Source organism: Hemiscyllium ocellatum, chromosome 9 (genome assembly GCF_020745735.1).
Source record: "Hemiscyllium ocellatum isolate sHemOce1 chromosome 9, sHemOce1.pat.X.cur, whole genome shotgun sequence".
NCBI classification, from domain to species: domain Eukaryota; kingdom Metazoa; phylum Chordata; class Chondrichthyes; order Orectolobiformes; family Hemiscylliidae; genus Hemiscyllium; species Hemiscyllium ocellatum.
In genome coordinates this window covers 53,831,474-53,857,570 of record NC_083409.1, presented here as the reverse complement: position 1 = coordinate 53,857,570, position 26,097 = coordinate 53,831,474, and positions in this window count along the sequence as shown.

The following is a 26,097-nucleotide window of genomic DNA, read 5'->3' as shown; positions in this document are numbered from 1 at the left end:
TACCCTTCTTGAAAAGAGGAACAACATTCGCCTCCCTCCAATCCTCCAGCACAACTCCTGTGGAGAGTGAGGAAGCAAAGATCTTCACCAGCAGCTTAGCAACCTCCTTTCTCGCTTCCCGGAGCAACCTAGAATAAATCTGGTCTGGCCCTGGGGTCTTATCAATCTTAATTTTGCCAAGATTTCCAGCCCATCAATTTCCTCAATCTCAATCTCATCTGTTCAAACCTGTTTCCCCGCTCCTCAAAGTTCTCATTCACAACAAGGTCCCTTCCCTTCATGAAAACCGAAGCAAAAAATTCATTTAGGGCTTCCCCTATCTGCTCAGACTCCACGCACAAGTTCCCTATGCTATCCCTGACTGGAGGAGAAAGTGAGGTCTGCAGATGCTGGAGATCAGAGCTGAAAATGTGTTGTTGGAAAAGCACAGCAGGTCAGGCAGCACCCAAGGAACAGGAGATTCGACGTTTCGGGCATAAGCCCTTCTTCAGGAATGAGGAAAGTGTATCCAGCAGGCTAAGATACCTGGGGTGTGCAGTGAGAGAGGGACTTACTGAAATCCTTGTAGAGGGAGGAAGAGAGCTTCTTCAAGGAAGGCATCCTTGCAAGAGGATTCGCAGTAAGTCCCTGACTGGCCCTACCTTCTCCCTAGTTATTCTCTAATTCCTCACATATGAGTGAAATGACTTTGGGTCCTCCCTAATCCTTCCTGCCAAACCTTTATCGTGTCCCCTCCTGGCTGTCCTCAGTCCATTTTTGAGCTTCTTCCTGGCAAGCCTGTAGTCCTCTAAAGCTGTGCTAGACCCTTGCTACCTCCACCTTACATAAGCTGCCTTCTTTTTTTTGCAGAGAAGCTCCTCTGTTCTCATTATCCAAGGCTCCTTAACCTTACCCCTTCTTACCTGTCTCAGAGGAACAACTTTATTCATCCTGCGCAATAACTGCTCCTTAACCAGTTTCCACATGTCTATTGTGCCCTTTTTGTGGGACAATTCCTCCCATTCTGTACTTCCCAACTCCTGACTGATAGCATCATAATTTCCTTACCCCAATTCAATATTTTCCCAAGGTAACAGCTACTTTCCCTCTCCATGGCTCTGGGAAATGTGAGGCATTTGTGGTCACCGTCAGGAAAGTGTTCTCCCACTGCAAGATCTGACAAATGTCCTGGCTCATTGCCGAGCACCAAATCTAAAATGGCCTCTCCCCTCATTGGCCTGTCTACATACTGAATAAGGAAGCCCTCTTGAACACACCTGACAAAAACGACTCCATCCAAACAATCTGCACTAAGGAGGTTCCAATCAATACTGGGAAAGTCAATGTCACCCATAGCAACTCTGCTACGTCCACACTTTTCCAAAATCTGCCTGCCTATAAGTTGTTCGATCTCCCTGCTGTTATTAGGGGGTCTGTAGAAAACTAGGAGAAAGTGAGGACTGCAGAACTAGGAGAAAGTGAGGACTGCAGAGGGGCTGAAGAAGGGCTTATGCCTGAAACGTCGATTCTCCTGCTCCTTTGATGCTGCCTGACCTGCTGTGCTTTTCCAGCAACACATTTTTCAGGTCTGTAGAAGACCCCAATGAGGTGGCTGCTCCCTTGGTGTTACTAACTTCCACCCATAGTGACTCAATAGACAAACCTTCATCAACAATCTTCATCATTGTAGCTGTGATGCATTCCCTGATTAGAAAGGCTACATTCCCTCCTCTACGCACACCCCCGCCAACCCCACTCCCTGTTTCTGAATACAATCTAAATTAACTGGGGTTGTGTGACCTGGACAGTGTCAGCAACCTTAATAACAAGAAAAACCTTTTTTCCAAATTGTCAAAAACATAGGGTGGATTTTTAATGAAGACTAAGTGATGTACGCAGTGATGATATTTGTGGTAGAATTGTGTGAGAAGGCTGGCAAGGCCTACCTTGATGTCATGAACAGCTCATTGCATCTTTGACACTTTTGCAGAGTGGTGAGGTGGATTTCTCGCTAGGCAGCGGCAAGTTAGCCATTAAGGAGGATTAGAGCTTGTTAAACACCCTGTCAGCACTGCAATTGCCTCACTAATATTCAGTTTCCTGTCTTAGCAAACGTTGATTGAATTCTTGACATGGAAGTTAGAGCAGGTACCTGGAGACTTTACCATTGGCTATTCACAGTCTCCATGTTGATCAGCACAAAGCATTATCTCAGAGCATGATCCATGGACACCAAGCACATGCAACCCTCGTCCATAAACATTGGCATCTGATATTTACCAACACTCAAAACTGTGATGACATCTCACTGATTAACTAGCAGGCTGCTTAGGAAGTACAGATTTAGATGGCAGGGTGCATAGGCAGCCAGTACTGAAAGGCTGTAGCAGGGACACTATGCATAGGTGAAAAATATGTTGCTTTTTTTACACTATGCTTGGGGTCATATATGCAGCACATGGACTGGACCAGTCTGTATCTCAGAGCTAGGAGAAAGTGAGGACTGCAGATGCTGGAGATCAGAGCTTAAAAATGTATTGGTGGAAAAGTGCAGCAGGTCAGGCAGTATCAAAGGAACAGAAGAATCGACGTTTCGGGCATAAGCCCTTCTTCAGGGATGAGGAGGGTGTGTCAAGCAATCTAAGATAAAAGGTAGGGAGGAGGGACTTGGAGGAGGGGCATTGGGAATACGATAGCTGGAAGGAGGTTAAAGTGAGGGTGATAGGCCGGAGAGGGGATGGGGTCTGAGAGGTCGGGAAGAAGATTGCAGGTCAAGAAGGCGGTGCTGAGTCTGAGGGTTGGGACTGAGAAAAGGTGGGGGGAGGGGAAATGAGAAAGCTAGAGAAATCTGCATTCATCCCTTGCGGTTGGAGGGTTCCTAGGCAGAAGATGAGACGCTCTTCCTCCAGGTGTCGTGTTGCCATGGTCTGGCGATGGAAGAGGCCAAGGACCTGCATGTCCTTGGCGGAGTGGGAGGGGGAGTTAAAGTGTTTAGCCACGGGGCCGTTGGATTGGTCGGTGCGGATGTCCCAGAGGTGTTCTCTGAAACCTTCCGCAAGTAGGCGGCCTGTCTCCCCAATGTATAGGAGGCCACATCGGGTGCAGCGGATGCAGTAAATGTTGTGTATAGAGGTGCAGGTGCTGCATCTGATGTGGCCTCCTATACATTGGGGAGATAGGCCGCCTACTTGCGGAAGGTTTCAGAGAATACCTCTGGGACACCCGCACCAACCAACCCAACCGCCCCGTGGCTGAACACTTTAACTCCCCCTCCCACTCCGCCAAGGACATGCAGGTCCTTGGCCTCCTCCATCACCAGACCATGGCAACACGACACCTGGAAGAAGAGTGCCTCATCTTCCGCCTAGGAACCCTCCAACCATAAGGGATGAATGCAGATTTCTCCAGCTTTCTCATTTCCCCTCCCCCCCACCTTTTCTCAGTCCTAACCCTCATACTCAGCACCACCTTCTTGACCTGTAATCTTCTTCCCGACCTCTCCGCCCCCACCCCCTCTCCGGCCTATCACCCTCACCTTAACCTCCTTCCCCATCTCATTCCTGAAGAAGGGCTTATGCCCGAAACGACTATTCTCCTGTTCCTTTGATGCTACCTGACCTGCTGTGCTTTTCCAGCAACACATTTTTAAGTTCTGTATCTCAGAGCTGTCTGGTTGCTCTTTCAATCCTCATTAGCGAAGGGGGCTGAGAGGGGTCAGTCCTCAACCAAGTCAAGAGCAGGAGATGCCGTCTATTTGGGGACACAGGTAATGGAGAAGTTAGCAAGAGAATCAACAAGAGAGAAAACTTAATTGACTTCATCCTAACTACATATATCCCTAGTTAAAAATCACACAACACCAGGTTATAGTCCAACATGTTTAATTGGGAGCACACTAGCTTTCGGAGCGACCCTCCTTCATCATCTGATTTTTAACTTTGTACACCCCAGTCCAACATCGGCATCTCCAAATCATGGCATATATCCATGGCAATGTTGGTAGAAGCGATCACCTCACAATCCTTATGGAGCCTAAGTCCTATCTTTAAAAGAGTATACACTCCATTGTGTTGTGAGGCATTGGAACTGTGCTAAATGGCATATATTTTTGAACACATCTGGAATCTCAACGATGGGCAGGATCAGCAGATTCTGTAATCTATAGCCTGGTATCCTTATCTATGCCCTCTGTTATTAATATAGGTGCCATGGTAAGGCGATGTAAACAATTTTCATGATATTTTTCTTGTAAAGAATGAAAGTGACAATAAATGACTAGTCTATCCTCTTCTATTTTACTTAATTGTAAGTAAATGTCTTTCATTTTTATTACAATTCCCTTTTGTTTTCAAATCACTGTACAGCTGCTTTGAGACTGAGATAAAGCACTATTTTACATAGTTAAAACTGAATGGCTTCTAGCATTTCACAAGCCCATCAGCGTCTGCAGAGTTATCAAGAGTTGAGCTGTGGTTGATGTTTTCATTTACCTAGCAGACCTGTTTGTTGTTTAGTCAGCCTCTTCTCCAACCTATCCACAGCTTTCTTTCTGATATTTCCAACTGAATACCTTTTGCCACAAGCAATGCTTTTTATGGTAGATTTGATCTTTTATCATTCGCAAATGTAACATACAGGGAGGACAATCAAATTCAAGATGAATGTATATGAGTCAGTCCACTCATTTTAAAACTTGTGATTTTTATCTTCAAAGTTTTCTCTGCTTGATAGCCATTTCAACCTTTCTAATTTTTGCAATATTTTTTCAAATTGAATGCAGATGTTAATCAGTATAACCAAACCGTCTATTGACAACAATATTTCATGCCACCTTCTGCTTCCTATTTTGTAAATAACACCTTTTTGTAGCAAAGCTACCCCAAAATAAGAGCTATGCTTAGTCCCTTAATGTTTACACCTAGGCCATGAGAAAATTACATGAACTGCTAACAGACCATGATGGTGTATGATACAATTTTGTTTATTCATATAGGGCAGTGGTAATTTGTTATGATTCTTAATCCAAACACACTTTGTTCAAATTATGTGTACACGTGATCACAATTTCTAGCTGTTAACTATTAAAATATCCATCACCAAACTGATTTTGAGATATCTGACATTCTTATTAAATTAAAAACACATTTGGATAATTAATGCATAAAAAATGATCATGAAAGAAGTGAGTTTGATTGATCAAGGTCGGGAGCCACACAAATCCTAAGTATTTGAAAGCAGTTGTGTAGGCTGCTGATCTCTGTTTTAAAGCTTACATGAAAAAGGAGGAGGATCGGCAGTTAACACAGGCATTGATACTAGAAGTGCAGTATCATGCAGACATTGAGTTGTGTAGCACAGAAAAAGATGCTTTGATCCAACTCGGTATCCTAACCTATTCTAGTCCCATTTGCCAGCATTTGGCCCATATCTCTCTAACCACTTCCTATTCATGTAACCATCCAGATGCCTTTTCTATGTTGCAATTGTACCAGCCTCAAACACTGCTGTGGCAGCTGATTCCATACACGGACCACCCTCTGTGTGAAAAAGCTGTCCCTAAATTTATTGTCCATATGTCCCAATGACCAGCAGAAATGTATCAACAGCATATCCCTTTGGCTGTTCACAACTAGCAAGGTACTGACTGTACCTAAACACCCCATGCTTGCAAAACTCAAAATACAGCGTCCTTTAGATATGATCCCATAACTGGACAGTGTTTGCTAAATAATTCTGAGTGTGCAAAGAATTACACTGACAATCAATTTAGGATTGTTAGTTGGGCTTCCAGTGTCATGCACTTCCAAAGACTGGAAGTTAATTCTATTAATACACAGGGCCTTGCACTTTACCAACAGAAAGAACATGCACATACATTATACTGTACTTATATTTTAACTCAACAAATTAGATGAAAGCCATTCTTTGGCTCATTTCTCAGAACAATGCTTTGATTGATTTAACATACTTTATTTAAAATTTAAACAAAGCTTAACAGTTAACTCTCAGTCATCATTAACTGGTACATTCTCCAATATAATGCCTTTATTAATCAGAGTTCACTTGTCCACCAATAGGTATTGTCCTCACATATGGTACAAGTGTTGTTTTCTGCTTGCGTTGGTATTTGTGGTGAAGCATCCTGATGAAAATAAGATGAACAGCTTTGACAAAATGTGATTTTGTTTATCTGCAATAATTCATGCAGTCAGCTCTTTGTTGTTAATGCTGTCGGTCTGTTGACAGAGGATTACAGGTTCAGGTTTCACTCTGGATACATAAGCATGTAATCCAGGCTCAGACTGCAGACTATTCAGAGACATTGTTATGAAAAGTCTCATTTTATAGATCGGACAGTGAACTGTCATCTCTCATAGGTGGACCTAAAGAATTCCGTGGCACAATGTGAACAAGGTGGGGGGGTTCTGTTCTCCCCAGATCCTGGTAAATAGTTAACCTCATCACAAGACGGGTGTTCTAGTTGTTTACCTCATTGTTGTTTGTGGGACATTGCTATATACAGGTTAGTTGCTGTATTTAATGATGTTTCAATGGTAACTGAGCTTCAAAAATGCTTAGCCCTCAACAGCTATGGGACCAATGTCCTTATAAGGATGTTAACTCGTGCTTTGGAAAAGAATTTAAACTAACTTGGCATTGTGAAGGCTGCTAGGATGAAGCATTAGAGAGGAGATAGAAATGCAAAGGGAACTGACAGGAATAAATGACACATGAATAATGAGTTGTTCAGAGGTATGAATGGCTTTTAATGCTTTTCCCATGCATAAGAGCTCAGAATCGAAGGGTGTGGTGCTGGAAAAGCACAGCCAATCAGGCAGCATTCGAGGAGCAGGAGAGTCTATGTTTCAAGCATAAACTCTTCATTAGGAATGAGGGGGTGACTCTCCTGCTCCTCAGATGCTGCCTGACCAGCTGTGCTTTTCTAGCATCACACTCTTCAACTCTGACCTCCAGCATCTGCAGTCCTCACTTTCTCCATAAAAGCTCAGAGCCTAGTAAATGGTCTGGATGAACTATAGCCACAAGTAGCCATGCGGGATTGTTCTATAGTAATAGTAATGGAACAAAAACAGAAATTGCTGAAACTCAGCAGGTCTGGCAATATCTGTGGAGAGAAAGAAGAGTTAACATTTTGGGTGCAGTTACCCTTCATCAAAACTTACTGCGGTTTGGAAAAGGTGTTATATTTGTGGAATAGTAATGGGAAGGTTGCTGAAAACCAGACAAACCAGTTCACCCTACAATGTATGGAGGAGTGACAGAAAATGAATACAAGAGCATGTAGCGGGGGAGTGGAGAAACTGGCATTTGTGAGGATACTGTTACAGCAAAAGGATGATGTACTTGAGGGTTCCAAGATGAATATGTTTGGTTAGAATTAGGAATAGAAGAGTTTGTACACTGCTGAGTGCTTAGTACAGGCCATCAATTCGTGGGAAGCAAATAAAAGGAACAAATTTTCAGGGGCATTACAGAAAGGTGGAAGAACTTGATAGCTGTGATAATGGGGTCATCAATTGATTTAAAATAGAATGAAATAATGACCGAATTACAGAAAAGAGTTCCAAGAGAGCAATTCCTGAAATTTGTACAAGAAAACATTCTTGATCTACATATTTTCAATCTAATAAAGAAAGTAACAGCACAGAATCTAGTCCCAAGGAACAAAGGATAGCATATTTCAATGAGAGCGTATTTATCAGCAGTAATTCTTCTGATGTCGCTCCTGAATACATTGTAAAATGAACCGGTTCGTCTGGTTTTGAGCAAGGTTTCCATTACTATTAATGCAGGATAATCCCAATAGCTACTTGTAGCTCACTGATATTACTTACTCCACTCCAAGCATATATGCTCAGGAAAAACATTACCAGAATTTTCTTTCCCTTCTGTCCCATTGCTCTGTGCCTCTGAATGACTCTTTATTTTGTGCCATTTACTAATCCCAATGCTCTGTGCATTTTTCATTTCCTCTTGAATGCTTCATTATGATATGGACAACACGTCCTCAGCCAGAGGTCCAGCTAACCAACAATAGTAATGTGGATAACAGAAAGCTTAGGAGGTGTGGAGAAGAGGCAAGTGAGAGAGATGCTCCCACTGGGTACCACCCAGGGAAGTGCCCATGTGCAGTCCGTGTAGTGGAAGCTGCAGGGCTGCTTACTTTGTCCCTGTCTAACCTTCCTCAACAGGCTGAAAAGTTGCAACTGAGATGGAACGAGGCTATTAAAGACTTCAGTAAGCCTAAGGGTGGGCAGGCTGTCTAACACTTACCTGCCCGCTGTTAAAGGGAGGCAGACTGAGATAGGCAGGAAGGCAGTAGGCTGTCCAGCCATCCTAGTTTACAAGCAATCCTGTCTCCCTATTCATCGTCAGGTGTGCCATACAATTTACCTCTGAAATTCGAGTGGTTACAGAATAAATCAAAAGAAAAATCAAAGCTGCAAATATGTGAGCACAGGAGGACTAATTGCAGTGAGTTGAAAGGGATCTGACTCTGGTAGAGAAGAATCAAAGCATGACAGGCAAACAGCTAATACTTTATCTAGACCAAATCATATGCCATTGGTTGTTGAGGGATGTATTGGTGAAGATTGCAGAGGTTCTGGTTCAAGTTTTCTAATCCCCCTTGGGTGTAGGGATGGTGTCTGAGGGCTGACACTTTGCATATGGTACAGCCTTACTTCTAAAAGCAGAGAGGGATTCAACATAGCAACTACAGGCCAGTCAAGAGAAATTCACCGACATTTTTCTGGGACAAAATTCATCTCCATTTGAGAAAATATGATGAATAGATGACAGCCAATGTGATAATACTTCAGTATGTGAGGAGTCAGAAGCAGTGCTGAACTTTGTGCAATCCATCAGCAAACATCTCCACTTCTGACCTTCTGATGGAGCAAAGGTCAGTGAGGAAGAAGCTGAAGATGATGGGCCTCGGACCTTACCCTGAGGAACTCCTGCAGAGATCTCCTGGAGCTAAGATGACTGATCTCCAACAACCACAATCATGTGCCGGGGATGACCAGTGGAGGATTTCCCACCTTTCACCGAATCCCATCAATTCCAATTTTACTATACTACATTACAAAACATTTTGACTTGAAAACTACATATGTAATTAACTTATCTCCATTCAGTATGGTTCATTCCTGAAAACAATCGTAATGTTTTTAAGATTTAAGATATACATTCACATTAGACCAAGGACAAACATTACTGGTTGATTTGCAGTGTACATTTAACCTTTTCCATTTCCCTGTCTGATCTCCAGCATTTTCAGATCTTTATTTTCATTTATAAACAGGAGACTACCAGATCTTTTTGTCTAGTTTCATTGCTTTGTTCATGAATGTCACAAGCTTATCATTTCATTTGCATATCATTCAGTAAACCTGCAAGTGCTAGCCTACAACTGCAAAATGTACCTATTTAAATGTTAAATTGGTCAAAGTATCAGATAAAAGAACCTAAGATAGGATATCACCATTTGTCTAGTTAGTGCCTTAAGGTGTCATTTTGCTATGGTCAAATAAACATGGTTATAAGGTAATGTCAATGAATAACATGGATTCACATGAATCCCTCCCTTAGTTATGGTCACCCTATCTTTGGGCATTTTCCTGTAGCATTCATGTACTTGACATCAATTGAAGAATGAGCCCTTCTGTCCTCTCAAGAAGAGATCAGAGTCTCCACATTGGCTTTCCACAGCAGCCTAGCTGAATTCCAAAGACTCAATGGAGTGGGGAATTGGGACTTGGGGGTTACACTTTCAGTTGCAGCTTGTTAATACAGCTGGTGGCAATGTTAACATAGCTGATTTATGCTGATTCTCTAGGCAAAGGGAAGGAAAATCAATGAATATTCCAATGCTGCACATGACCTCAATGTTCCGGATTAAGCAAGGAACATTTGATCAGGATACCTAGTCTTGTTAGCTATCCTGTCTGTGCAAGTGCACCCATTGGAGCATGAGGTGAGGACATGATCGTCAAACTAGGATTCATGTTCACAGCAGAAGGAGGAAAATAGCAATTAAGTGGAAATGAATGAGGGGCTGAATAGAAAAATGCTTCTTGGGAATGTATTCATAAACATATACATACTATCTACTGTTTTGGTGTTATGGTCTTATGGTTCCTAAATAAAAAATAATGATGAGGTAGTTACATTTTTGGAATTTGGACTGTTAGATTTTTACTGAATCCAGTTATATATTATCATTCCTGTTACTTGGTTAGCACACAGTCCTTCACAATCTGAGAACATATTCTGCAGATGAGTGTCCAAATCACAAAGAGGATAACAGAATGTGCTCATCAAGGGTCAGGCAACTCTGGACTGGGTTGTTTTGAAATCATTAGCTGGAAGCTGAACAATCTCTTTTCCATATCCCTATAATTCTCATCCCCATGTTATCATAGAGTCATAAAAACACACATTACAGAAGAGGCTCTGCTGCCAATCACGTCAATAGTGTCATACACACATTACAATCGACATTGCAACCTACACCAGTCCCACTTTCTCACACTAGGTCCAAAACCTTGAATTGTTTGACACTTCAAGTATTCATCCAAGTACTTTTTAAAGGTTGTGAGGTTTTCCATCTCAACTAACTCTCCAGGCTGGGTGAAAAGTTTTTCCTCAGCTTCTCTCTAAACCTCTTGCCTTTCATTTTAAAATTATGTCCCTTTGTTATTGACCCTTCAACTAAGGAGAACAGCTATTTTCTATTTCCTACTGTCTATGCCCCTTATAATCTTATACACCTCTAACAGGACCCCCTCAAACTTTTCTGCTCCAAAGAAAACAGCCTCTCTTCACAGCTGAAATGCTCCATCCCAGGCAACATCCTGTTGAATCTCCTCTGCATCCCTCTAGTGTAGTGACTGGAACTGTACACACAGTACTCCAGCTCTGGCCTAATCAAAATTCAATAAAGCGCCAACATGCCCTCCAGGCTCTTATAATGTATGCCAAGGCTGATTAACGACAAGTGTCCCATATGCCTTCTTAATTACTCTATTAACCTGTCCTGCTACCTTCAGGGATCTGTGGACAAGTACCCTAAGATCTCTCTGTTCCTCTGCACTTCTGCGTGTCTAGCCATTCATTAAGCATTCCCTAGTCTTGTTCCTTCTTCCAAGCAGCATCACCTCACATTTATTAGGATTAAATTCCATCTGTCACTAATCTACCACTTGAACAATCCATTTATACCTTCTAACCTAATACCTTTCTCCTCACTGTCAACCACTCAACCAATCTTGATGTCTTGATTAGTGCAAACTAACTGTAATAATTTTGTTGTAATGAATCCTTTGATTAAATAGCCAGCTTTGTGGGGAAAAAAGCCTACTTTTCAAAATTTGTTTTGGGGATATTGCCAATATTTGTTATCCAAATCTATTAGCCTGAGGAAATTAAGAACTAATGATATGTTGAAGCTATGGTTGTATATGAGCTAGTCCTGGTCAAAATAGCAGATTGCCAAAAGGACAGCAATGGATCAGTTTTGTCTTTATAAAAATGATGGATCCCACTGATTTAATGAACTTAGTTCACAACATTTGTGAGATTTGAACTCACTTCTGGAGTTCTATAACCCATTGACCACCAGAGTAATGATAGGATGGTTTTTTGAAGATTCATTTGCAATGTTGGTCAAGCAAGTGATGGATCCTTACATCTGGAAATAGATTTGTCAATCAATGGTGCCAGAGATTAACTGGGCTGTCATTACTTAACAAACTCCTGGTTTGTTGGATGATGGGCTTCTTATTTATGCCATATGCAGGCACAATTACCTTGTTACAAAAAGATGTGAATCTATCAGAGGACATTTAAAGGGAATTCATCTTTTAAAGTCCTCCAGCTCCTGGGTAAAAGGATGGAAGAAAAACACTTCCTGACACAAAAACCTTGTGTTTTAAACCTGCTTTGTTTCATGATATGTATTTCCATTGTTTGTTAGGAGCACAAAACCAGGAGATCAGTCCCAATAAGGATAGAAACCTATATTAATCTTCCTGCCCTATTTCTATCCATGTTTGTTGGAGATTTTGAAGTGAACAAGCCTAATTACTGATCTCGTAGTGGATGTGGTGTAGCTCATCAACGGCTCCACTTCATTCCTTAGCATCCTACCCTGATGTTTCAATTAAGAGATCACTGCCCAAGAAGAAAATCTCATAGACAACAAGAACAAATGGGACACAAGACTACAAAGTAGGTTTGCATCTCACTAGTGGTGCTAAGTTCCATAACTGTTCACTTAGCATCTCCGGGTCCAGCCATATTACTGTATTCAGCTATTTCCTTCTCACTTCACAATCTTGGTGTTCTGCCTACATGCTGGTACTTTGTGGTGTTTCACTTCTGTGTTCAAATTATCATCAAGCAAAGCTATGCAACATCTATTGTGTGCAAGTCAAAATCCATTAGTGCAGCTGCATGGTCCACTGTTTAATTGTGTGCTCTGGCCTACACTGTGAATATTTGGGATTGCCTCATCTTGACTGTGATTTATTCAGTTAGCTATTTGAAGAAAGAAGTCAGAAAGAGAAAAAAAGAATGTCCTGCAGTTCAAAGTATTATAAAGATGGGGAGAAAGAAAAATAATAACATTCGTGCATTTCATGGTCACTGGGTATCACAAAGTGTGTTACAACCAATGAAATACTTTTGAAATGTATTCACAATGTGGATTGGAGAAAAAAAATGTGCTGATGTTCCATCTCTATAAATATTTAAATTCAGAGAAAGCTGGGCCAACAGATTCACAGCCTGAGGACCTGGTTACAAAGCTGGAAAAGACAGCTGCTCTTGAATGCATACATACAGCACATTGACTATAAACATTTGTGCATCTCTTTTTAATGACTGTTTGAATGGTCAGGTCATTTCATTCCAATCAAAGGGGTATAGAGCAGGGCAGCAGGGTTTTTTTTTGTAAGTAGATGTTTACATTCATTGATACCAACACTTGTTGCACTCTGCAAACCATCACCTTTCCTGTTGTTGTGAGAGAAGCTCTTTGGGTGTGATTTCTGTTAGCTGAATACCTTGCAGCACTGCACATATCACACAAACTGCAACCACTCAAGAAGGTGGCTTCCCACCACTTTCTCTAGTACAGTTAGGAGTGACTGACATATACTGGTTCTTCCAGCAACACCCACATCCCTTACAGAAATTTTTAAAATTCTAACTTTTACTATCAGCAAATTCAACTTAATCATGGTAATAGCAGTCAGTGACTCAAATATTGTGATTTGGAGATGCCGATGTTGGACTGGGGTGGACAAAGTTAAAAATCACACAACAGCAGGTTATAGTCCAACAGGTTTATTTGGAAGCACTAGCTTTCAGAGCACTGCTCCTGCATCAGGCGGTTGTGCAGTATTGTGGGAAGTTTAATATGCCAGGACAGATAGGTGCCAGTGTGTAGAGCTGGTTAAAAGAGCAAAACGTTTCAATGTATCAGAAAATTGGAACTAATCCACCATGTTTTTCAATTGACTTTGGGACATGGGCGTCATTGGCTGGTCAGCACTTATTGCCTCTCCCTAGCTGCCCTTGAGATGGTATTGGTAAGCTGCCTTCTTGAACCATTCCAGCCCATGTGCAGATTGAGCAGGAGCTTACTCATAACTGCCTGGAGAACCCTAGTGGGATAGGTAGGTCTGCTATTTAAATCTATTAAAGGCAACAGAGTCAAACAATAACCATTGGATTCTGCATTTAATTGTCAACAAATAGGTTTGTTTTAAATACTAAGACATAACATTAAAGCCTTTTGCTCACAGGTATTCTTCTGAGTGTGTGATTTCATTATGCATAATTTTTGTAACTTTGTAGTTTTTTAACCTGTCCTTCCCAGTTGTCTGCATTCTGAGCCAATGGGAATGGCTGATGGAACTCTGTCTTGGGAGCCTTCCCAGAGGGAACAAGAGGACAAGCAGCAGCAACAGGCTCAGTGACAACTTCCTCCTCAACTATTTGCTGACCTAGAGGAGAGAAGTGATAGACACTGGTCTCCATACAAGAGACAATAGAGGATTAGCTTTCCTGGTTTGACTAATCATGACCACCCTAGTGAAGTATCATGTTAGACTTGCAACTTTAACTCTGTTTGTTTCTACATGGATGCTGCTAGACCTGCCATGTTTCTCCAGCATGTTCTGTTTTTATTTCAGATCTCTAGCATGGGCAGTATTTTGCTTCTGAATTTCCTTACTTCCTGTTCCTTCCAGGGATCAGATCTATAGAATCTCACTATCTGCTAGACACAAGTGAATCTCCCAGGTGATGGAAGCTCTAGGTGCCAAAACTGCTTGTTGTGTCCATTTCACCATTCATGCGGCCAGTCATAATGAGAGCACCCTCATGTGTGATGCTCTGGCTGTTCTCTCACAAATACTGGGCATCAGAGATTGCCAAATAAAAGCACAGTTAGGTTTTAAAAAATATGCAGGTCAGGCAGCATCCAAGGAGCAGGAGAATCGACATTTCGGGCATAAGCCCCTCTTCAGGATTCCTGAAGAAGGGCTCATGCCCGAAACGTCGATTCTCCTGCTCCTTGGATGCTGCTTGACCTGCTGTGCTTTTCCAACAACATATTTTTCAACTCTAATCTCCAGCATCTGCAGTCCTCACTTTCTCCTAAAAAAATATGCAGCCAAAGGGGTTCCCCTGCAATAATGAAATGCAATCGTATGCAAACATCCTCGCAGGTCTGCTGTATTCTTGCGAACTCTACCATGACACACTGGAGACAGCCATCTCTGAAGCACATTTCAGACAAGACAGCTGCTTTGTGAGCACGGAACACTAATGTGAAAGATTATCATTCAAATGTATGCAAGATACCCAGGAACCTGTCATAATACCTTCATTCTGTCCCAGTCAAGTTTCCACAGATATTTGCATCCCTTCACAGGGTCAGCAATTGAAATCCTTGGAGGTAAGTACTACTCTTTACAGATGTAACTGTCATGCCTTTGAGAATCCTGACCACTGACATGCAGGAAAAGTGCAACAGCAGCCAGAGTGCTAGGAGACATCCATTTCTCCAATGCCATTGACCATACATGCTGACACTCTGCCTTTCTCCAGCGTATCCTTTTCCACAGCAGTCAGGCTGCTAATGATGGAGGTCACTGATATTTACTTCTTTCTCTTTGATGTTCTGTACTCTCTCCTCCTACAAGGTGAGAATGGTGTTATGGTTGTGAGAAAGCAAATGCGTTGAGGAGATAAAATGCAAGATTTGTAGAAGATGGTTGTGAGGATTGGATATGAGATGGTAATTGGATGCCAGTCAGTGTCAGTGATAACTAGTCAGATAGAAATATGAGGAGGAGTTGCAATAGAGAGAAATAGGTGTACAGTGCAGGAAAAGGCTAAGTGAGTCAGAATGACAAGCTTTGTACTTGCATGTGCCTTGCTACTCATCTTTCCTGTCCTAGCCTCGAAAAGGGGAGTTATCCACTGCTCAATTCCTCAGCCAATTTCTACTTCATCTGTTTGGTTTCCTGGGAAGACCTTCTCTTCCTATATGTTAGGGAAAGAATTTTTTCTCAGCTCTTCCAGCCTGTATGGTGATGTATGGAGATGCATCTGAGAACCATGGTACTATCTCCCCTGGTTAGTATGCCACTTGTGAAGTAATTGATTCTGTCTTGACCTTTGTAGACTATTTCTATTTTGACTTTGTAAGTCAAAAGTCTAAGGCCAAAAATATTGAAGCTTCATAGATCAACTACAAGTTGTCATCACACAAAGCCGCTCAGGTTGATCAGGAAATCTGGGAATGAATAGGAACATAGCAGCAAGAGTGACAATAGGCCTTTCAGTCCCTCAAGTTTGCTCTGCCATTCTCGGTAATGGTTGGTGATCTACCTCAACACCATTCCTATACTATTGCCCTTGATGCCATTAGGAACTAGAAATCCATCACTCTCTGACTTCAAAGTGCTTAATGATTATGCTTCACTGTTCAACTGCTAATGATCTGGCTGACAAACCCACAACTCAGACTTCTGAACTCCTTACACACTGCTAACCTCAAGTAAAAGTTTCAGATTCAGCCCATTATATTAAAATCAGTGGAGTGGTTGGGCATATGCCCACAAGTTGCTCTTGTTAATCTGCTTCATGTTCTCATGTCAGGTGACAGTTTAAACATGCAGTCAACTTGTCAATGCAAATCGAATATTGGAACTTAAGAGTGGTGATCATGATTGTCAATAAGAAGCAAAGAATTGTGGACATTACATGCACAAAAATATGTGATAGATGCATGATCCTGGAGAAGGATAATGAAATAGAGTCATGGAAGGATTTTAAAACAGGGATGATAATTTTAAGATGGAGATGTTGTTTAAACATGAAGTCGTGTGATGTGTGATTGAGACTTGGTGCATGACAAGGGCAGCAAAGGTTTGGATGATCTCAAGTTTAGGAAACTTAGAAAACAGGAGATTTGTCAGGAATGCACTGGACTCATCAAGCTTAGGAGTAGCAAAAACATGAATGAGGTTTTCAGCAGAAGATGAGCTGAGACGTGTATGACATGCATAGAAGTAGGTGGTGTTTCTGAGGAGATAAATATGATGACAGAAACTAATCTCAGAGTCAAATATGATGAAAAGGTTGTAAACAGATTGATTTAATCTCGGACTATTACGGGGAAAGAGATAGGTTGGGTGTGGAGTTGGAGTGGGGACCAAATACAATGGATTCAAACTTCCCAATATCTAATTGGAGGAAATTTCTCTGCATCTATTAGTCGGTACCAGATTTAAAAATCTGATAATTCAACATGAGCAGCGGAAGTGAAAGAGGTAGCTGTAAGGTAGAGCTGGGTGTCAACCCGCTCCTTTCAGATGTTATCACTCAGGACAGCATGCAGGTGAGAAATAATCTTGATCCATGGGAGATTACCGGAGTTAATAGTATGGGAGTTGGAAGAGAAGCCACTGCAGGTAGTATTCTGGCCATGTTTAGGTAGATAAGAATGGGAGCAGGGCAGAACAAACCCATTCTCCTGGATGAGGTTGCAGAGGCTTTGGAGGAAAATTGTGCAGTCAACTGTGTTAAAGGATGCAGGCAGGTCCAGAAGGATGAGGCAGGAGAAGTTTACATTATTTGTGTCCTTCATAAGAGCTGTTTCAATAATATAGCATGTAAACCTGAACAGAATTCTGGGAAATCTGGACTCAGATTTAAGAGATGGCATGACTCCAGACTGGAAAGAGAGGTTGGTAACATGTCAGTAGTTTAAAGGACTGTGCAGTCAAGATTTGGTTTATTAAGGAGTCTGGTAATCAGAGATGGAAAGGAGAAAGGAACAACAGCAAAACTGAGTGAATCATTAACAATGCCAGTTACTATGGGGATCAAGAGGGGAAGTTGATTGCTTGCTCAACAGTTGTTGAAGTAGCACAAAGTGGATCTCATGGATGAGTTCAGAGAGTTTATGGAAGAAGTTAGGAGAGAAACTAAAAAAATGCAAGTTCAGGGCAAGGTCATTAAAGAAGCTTGAGAGGAAGTTTGAAAAAGGAAATGTAAATATAGCATTGGCTGAAACTGTAACTTTGCATACATGGAAGTGCATTGTGTGAAACTAACACTTTGTGATTGAAAATGCTTTTCTTAAAATTTTAAATACATTAGGTTATTTTGACTTTTATGATAGAATTCAATGTAATACTATTTGTTGTGCATTTCTGTATTTATTTGTAATGCTGACTGTAAATTAACACTTATTTTCAACTTAAAAAGAAGGACCAAACCTCAATGATTTGGCTGTTACCTGGCTTATTTCCCATAAATGATAGCATTCATTTGTTGTTTTATTTTCTCCAGTATTAAATTAGATCAAATACCTCAGCTCAGCTGCATATGTTGAAGTTTAACTATAATTAGTACCTGGCCTCACAAATGCACCATAAGATATCTTACCTTTACCTATTATAGTTCACCATGTCGTAGATGATGACATAACACGCATCCCTGTGGCAGTGATCTTTATCATAGCCACCTACCTAGTGATGTGCATCCTTCATGAATATCTGACTGATAAAGCTACCACCATGCTATCATGGACATCATTAATCTTCTTCGGGCTGATTTTTATTCTTAAAGCTTTAGCTTATAATCTTTGGCATTTGAATTTTCCTAATGAGCACTGTACAACTGATCTTGTAATGACTTGTGCGCTGTTGTACCTCTCCTGTAATATGATTAAGATTTCTTGTCATGGAATCAAAAGGCTTACTTATGTTATTTTAATAAATGTAGTCTTAAATAGGATAGAAATTGGAGGTTGTGTGATCATAGTACTGCTCCTTTGAATTTTTTTATTAATTAATTCACATGATGTGGGCGTCTCTGGTGAGGCCAGCATTAATGGCCCATCCTTAATTGCCCATAAGGCAGTGGCCCAACATGAAATTGCTGCAGGTCATGTCAATTTGTATGAGTCATAGGGGCATGGTCCCCATTACTCATCTTTTATGCACCAACATTATTATTACTGCACTAAATGGCTCCAACATCATATTGTTAAGAACAGAGGTTAAAATGGCTCATCAGCTTTTGGGAAGCAAACTTTTAAATGAGTTACTGCATTTCCTTTAGTCATGCTGTAAAAAATTATTTCATTTTAAAATTAACATTTCCAATGCAGTCCATCACATTGTTCAGTTTAAAATAATGCAGTACCATCTGAAGCTGCTTTCTGGTCTCAGCAAAGACATTATTGTATTATCTCATTGACAACATTGCAGGAACTGCCTGTCCTGAGATTGAATTTCCAAATGATAAAATGTGCATTTCTCCTCAGTTGCCCGTTGTTTCCCTTTTCTTATTAAACTTATTGTAAACATTTCATTTCCTAAGATTTCAATCTATTGCCTTGAGAGTATGGTATGGTGATAAGGTTGTTCCTAATCTGCTGCTGTTGTACTTAGGGCGGCACGGTGGCACAGTGGTTAGCACTGCTGCCTCACAGCGCCTGTAGACCCGGGTTCAATTCCCGACTCAGGCGACTGACTGTGTGGAGTTTGCACGTTCTCCCCGTGTCTGCGTGGGTTTCCTCCGGGTGCTCCGGTTTCCTCCCACAGTCCAAAGATGTGCGGGTCAGGTGAATTGGCCAAGCTAAATTGCCCGTAGTGTTAGGTAAGGGGTAAATGTAGGGGTATGGGTGGGTTGTGCTTCGGCGGGTCGGTGTGGACTTGTTGGGCCGAAGGGCCTGTTTCCACACTGTAAGTCTAAGTTACATTTGTGCGATAGGAGTTCCAGCAGTTTAGACACTTAGGAGTAAAAGTTTGTCTGGTTAAATCTTAAAACCCAGAGTTCAAGTTGTACGGGGAGGAGTGTCATAGAGTCATAGAGTTGAAGAAATGTACTGCACAAAAACAGACCCTTCAGTCCAACTTGTCCACGCTGACCAGATATTCTAACTTAACCTTATCCCATTTGTCAGCACTTGACCCATACCCCGCTAAACAGTTTGTTATACACATCCAGTTACCTTTTAAATGTTGTAAATGTACCAGACTCCACCACTTCCTCTTGCAGCTCATTCCATATATGCACCACCCTCTGTGTGAAAAAGTTGCCCCTTAGGTCCCTTTTAAATTTTTCCCCCTCACCCTAAACCAATGCCCTCTAGTTTTGGACTCTCTCATCCCAGCGAAAATACCATGTCTATTTACCATCTCCATGCCCCTTCTGATTTTATAAAGCTCTAGAAGGTCACCCCTTTGCCTCTGAGGCTCCAGGGAATGCAGCCTCAGCCTATTCAGCCTCTCCCTTTGGCCCAAATCCTTCAACCAGCATCAGCATTTTTAACACAACAGCATTCTGGATTGTCCTTGCCTTCAACTTCAGTTTGAGTGGATTGTGTTACTTAACTCTGGATCAGATAGCTGATCTTTAACCAGAGAATATTGATTAAACATTTCCTTTGGATTATCCAAAATTCTGAAGACAATTTGCAATATCCAAATATCAAGTGTGTACCGAGCTAGGAGGCTGGAGACCAATCTGAAATTGGGTACTGGATCTCATTAACTTATATTGCATGACCAGTCAGTGAAAGTTTTTATGAAGTTGAAGGTGTGTACTGTACCTTTAAGAGAGAGTGAATGCTGTTTTGCAGTAAGAGCTTTCAAGCACTTGTTGTATGACTAGCTATCAGTCTCAGAATGTTTTGGAAAATTGAAAATACGTAACATTTGACTGTGAAATGGATACCTGAGTTGGTTGTTGTTTTTGACAACAATTCAAATTTAACTAATCAATTTAAATTATGCCCCAGGATACTAAAACCCAATTGAGCTTGAATTTATTGTTTTGCCAACATCAAACCAATGAGACGATCTGATGTCAGGGGGATAAAATACAAGCATTTTGAAAATCAGACAGTGTAACTGCCATCAAGAGAGTAACTGCCATTGAGAAAGACTGCCATTCAAACACTTTCTACCAAAGGTACTTTTTTTCAAATGGAACATCTTTGTAGTAAAAGATAGAGGGTGACCCATCGAGATCTTCAGCTGAAAGAAAAAAAGACACCAGAGATGACAGCCACTGTGTGGTTTTGAAATTAAGTTGATGTAATTTTAATATGTATTTTTATTGGAACAGTACATTGCGATAGAGTTAGATGCACATAACAAGCACTTAAGAGAAAGTAGGGTTTAGAGATGCTAATAATTGTTGTTTAATGTTCACTTTTAGATTTATTGAATAAATTAATATTATTTTCTTTAAATAGTGGAATTTGGAAGTTCTCTGTCATTCATACTTTAACAGATTATGATTTGAGGTAAGCTTTTCTGGTGGTTTGGTTTAATTAACAGAAGGGTTCACTGCCGTGTCGTAACAAGGTTCAACTGACAGATTTGAAAAGGATGAATCATGAGGTATTTGCCTTGCTGAGGGCTGAGGAGTCACCACAAATACTATTAGGTCATAGGATCACTCCTGTTTTGTTCAAAACCACCACTGAAGATTCCTGAATGCAGCAAACCTAATGCCTGCTACATTAATTTCTGCCCAGTTTCATTGACAGGGCCTGAAACAAGGATAGGATGATTATAGGGGCAAGGGGAGATTCACACTGTCTTTGAACTGGCTCAGCCATTGTTGAACTTCCACTTCAACTCAATTTGCTTACCTTATTCAAATTGTTTTAATTCCTTTAGTGCTCAAACTCCATCAATTTCTGTCCCAAATGAACAGAAAGACTAGCCACAGCCTACAGATTGGAGAACTCCCAAAAGTGACAGTCCACTGAGCGAGGAAATTCTCATCTCCTTTCTAAAGTAATTATATCCTGTCCTGAGTGTATTACCCTTATTTTTAGATTCTTCTGCCTTCTCAGAAATACAATGAGATCACCTAAAGTGAACGGGCAGCATGGTGGCACAGTGGTTAGCACTGCTGTCTCACAACGCCAGAGACCCAGGTTCAATTCCTGCCTCAGGCAATTGTCTGTATGGAGTTTGCACATCTCCCCATGTGTGTGTGGGTTTCCACCGGGTGCTCCAATTTCCTCCCACAGTCCAAAAATGTGCAGGTTAAGTGAATTGGCCATGACAATTTGCCCGTAGTGTTAGGTGAAGGGGTAAATGTAAGAGAATGGGTCTGGGTGGGTTGCTTTTCGGAGGATCGGTGTAGACTTGTTGGGCCAAAGGGCCAGTTTCCACACTGTAAGTAATCTAACCTTTCCAAACTAAACGCCGGTCTACTCATTCTCTTCTCAGAGGCAACCCTCTCAGCTCAGGAATCATTGTTAAAGACCTTTTAATCAAAGCCAAAACTGCACAGAGTACTCCCAAATTCCAAAAGCCATTAATAATTAAAGTCTCCCTTACTCTTAGACTCCAAGTCCTTTTTGTGTAGATCATTCAGTGATCTAATTATATAATGTGTAAACTTCCACTTAAACTTCAACTAAATTTGTAAACTTCCTGTAATTTGTGACTCAGAACATTTAAGTTCCCTTGAATGTTAACATGAACTCATTTCTTATAAAATCATTCTATTCTTTCCTATTTTTCTTGTCAAAGAGAATAATTTCAAATTTCTCCATATTATACTCTGTCTGTCCAATCACTTACAAGATATCCTTTACAGCCTTTCCATTCTCCTCATAGCTTACTCTCCTGCTAGCTTAGTACCATTGGCAAACATTTTGAACATGATTCCCTCGTCTAAGCTGGAGAAAATAGTTGGTACGATCCCTGGGGCATTTGGCTAAAAGAACAGATACAAACGCTGAGTTTTGTTTTGACAAACTGCACTTCGAAGACATGTGGAAGACAAGTGTAGCTTTGTGTAAATATTGGCTGGAGACTAGATCCTCCTAGATAACGAAAAATGAGGTTCTGAGCATTCTGTCCAGAGCTGAATGAGTGTATATTATTTACTGAGATGTGGATGTTTCAAGCACAGCCCTTCTTAATTGCTCTTGTACTGATGGCATGCTAGACAACTTCAGAAAGTAGTTAAAAGTCAAACTCATAGCACAGATCTTAGGTCAAATATGGTCAATTTAATTCCCCAAAGACATTAGTAAATTATATATTATTTTTGTTTACAATAATTAACGATAGTTGCACACAACACTTTTGACTCCAAGTTTTTAATTTCAGATTTATTACTTCTGCTACCATGTTATTTGAAACTGTAAATCTCTGAGTAAATATTGCAACATGTAATATGTATACAATGTGTCGGAGATTAATGGGAAGCCAGATGATTGTAAAGTTTTAAAAACCAGCAGAGGATAAATAAAAAAAAAAGGTGGGAGAACATTAAATATGAGGGTTAACTGGTTCGTAATATAAAAGAAGATTGCAAGAGTTTTTTCTAAGATATCTGTAAGGTAAGAGAGAGGCAAAAGTGGACATTGGAAGGCTGGAAAATGAGGCTGGATAAGTAGTAATGGGAAGTAAAGGATTGGCAGTGAAACTAAATAGATAGTTTGCATAATGTTTAATAGTGGAAGACACCAACCACTTACCAGAACTTCAAGAGAGTCAGGAGCAGAGGTGAGTGTAGTGGCCGTAACTAAGGACAAGATGCTGGGGAAACTAAAAGGTCTGAAGATGGATAAATCAGCCAGTCTGTTTCTAAATGGGGAATGGCTTCTGAAATCTGTAGCACAAAGAGATTTAAGAGTTCTAGTTTGGGAATCTCTTCAGGTTAACAGGAAGGTTCAGTTATCAGTTAGGAAGGCAAATGCCAAAAAGTTGGCATTCATTCCAAGAGGGCTAGAATACAAGAGCAAGGATGTACTGCTGAGGCTGTATAAGACTCTGGTCAGACCACGTCTGGAATACTGTGAGAGGTTTTGGGTCCTGTACCTGAGGAAAGATGTACTGACCTTGGAGGAGTCCAAAGAAGGTTCACAGGAATGGGCCCATAAGTGAAAGGATTGTTGCGTAAGGAATGGTGGTGGACTCTTGGTCTGTGCTTAGTGGCATTTAGAAGGATGAAATCTCATTGAAACTTAGAATACTGAGAGGCCTGGATACAGTGATTATGGAGAAGATGTTTCCACTAGTAGGAAATACCAGGATCAGAGGGTACAACCACAGAGTGAAGGGACAATTTTTTCAAACTGAGATAAGAAGGAGTTTCTTCAGCCAGAAGGTGGTGAATAATGGAACTTATTGCAACAGAACTTGTCCTTAGTTACGGCCACTACACTCACCTCTGCTCCTGACTCTCTGTGGAGTTGAGGAGACACAGAGGTAGATAGATTCTGGAATAGTAAGATGATCAATGGTTATAGGGAGAAGGCAGGAGAATGGAGTTGGGAAACATATCAGTTATAATTTAATAATGGAGTAGACTCAATGTGCTGAATGGCCTAAATCTGCTCCTCGATCTTAAAGTGAGGACTGCAGATGCTGGAGATCAGAGTCGAAGAGTGTGGTGCTGGAAAAGCACAGCCGGTCAGGCAGCATCTGAGGAGCAGGAAAATCGACGTTTCAAGCAGAAGCTCTTTATAAGGATTTCCTTATGCTCGAAATGTTGACTCTCCTGCTCCTAGGATGCTGCCTGACCAGCTGTGCGATTCCAGCGCCACACTCTTTGACTCCTCTATCTTATGGTCCAACCTTTATTGCTATTGTGAGAGAATAAGTGAGATTTAAAACAAATATTGTTATTCGGTTGCGTCTTTGGGACTGAGAAGCACCAAGGATTAGAGGGACATTAGCGTGCATCTCCACTGCCCCTTTAAGGTCACACGATAGATAGGTAAAGTTGTATAAATTCCTGATGAAGGGCTTATGCTCGAAACGTCGAATTCTCTATTCCTGAGATGCTGCCTGGCCTGCTGTGCTTTGACCAGCAACACATTTGCAGCTGTGATCTCCAGCATCTGCAGACCTCATTTTTTACTCAAAGTTGTATAAAAGGCATATGCCTTTATTAGCTGAGCTATAGTGTTTAAGAGCAGAGAGGTTATCCTGGAACTGTGTAAAAAATTGATTAGGCCACCGAAAGAGTAATTTGCGTCATTCTGGGATCCACATTATAGGAAGGATGTGATAGCACTGCAGAGGGTGCAGAGGAGATTTAACAGGAAGTTGCCTGAGCTGGAGAAATTCAAATATGTAGAAAGATTGAGCAGAATGGTGTTGTTTTCCTTGGAGTGGAGGAGACTGAGGGGGTCCTTACTGAGATGTCCAAAATTATGAGGGGCATAGACAGAGTTGACAACCTTACATATTTCAGCATTTCTTCATTGCAACTGGATCAAAAGCCTGGAATGTTCGATCTAGTACCTTTTTGAAAATTATTGTGGGCAACATACTTTCTATTTCTTTGTAAAATGTCACAATATCATTTGTGGAACACGAAAATAAACACTTCATGGGGTCACAGACATATCGTAGGTGTTGTGAGCGAGTGGTGAATGTCTGAGCATGGGACGACGATTCAACAGAAGAAATCGAACAATACAAAGGTGCTGCAAATCAGTCTGAGTGAAGGGGAAGAAGCTAAACTCGATTACTTTTAAAGAAACATTTTGTGGGATTTTATTGGAGATATCTCACTGGGTGGACAATCTGCATAGAACTGGAAATGTAGTCTAGGCTTTTAAGTTTTAGTTGTGATTATCTAGTTGCAAGGCTGGGATCTTAGAAAATATTTCAAAAGGATTGGAGTGTAAGAGTAGGGAAATGTCACTGCAACTCTTCAAGAAGCTGGTGAAATCACATCTGGAATACTGTAAGCAGTTTATTCTCCTTATTTAAGGAAAGACATTGTTTCATTGGAAGCAATTCAAAGAAGGTTCACCAGGATGAACCTTGGTATGGAGAGTTGTCTTATGAGCAAAGGTTACATAGAAAGGGATTCTACTGATTGGTGGTTAGAAGAATGAGAGATGATCTCATTGAAGCATATAGGATTCTTAAGAGGCATGACAGAGCAAATGCTAAGAGTATATTTCCCATAATGGGAGAGTCTAGGACCAGAGGACACAATCACTGAGATGAGGACGAATTTCTTCTCTCAGAGGGTGTGAGTGTTTGGAACTCCTCTCCACATATATCTGTGGGCACAGAATCCTCATGTATGTTTAAGGCTGGGATAGATAGATTCTCGATCAGAGGGGAGTCATGGGTTATGGGGACAATGCCAGAAAGTGGATGTAAGGAATGTCTAATCAGCCATGATCCGATTGAATGGCAGAGCAGGCCCAAGAGGGTGAATGGCCTGCTCCTGTTCCTATTTCTTAAAGTTCTATGATTTTGAAGAAATTAATTGAAGACCACAACATACACTTCACCACTCCTCTCCCTTTATTTGAACCCATTACCACCATCCACACCACAACCCCCACAACACCCATGCCCACCACTGGTGCAGATATCTCTGTATTGAAGCTCTGTAATTTCCACTTTGACCAAACTTTTGGAAAGGTGCTGCTGCCAGTAATGTAACTTAGAGGTGAATTCAAGACTGGTGGTCACAACAGCTGACTCTATGTTGTCAGTCGAAGCAGCTGCCTCATAAAGTGCAACCTGACTCAAAAGTTCTGTGTTGGTTTTCCAA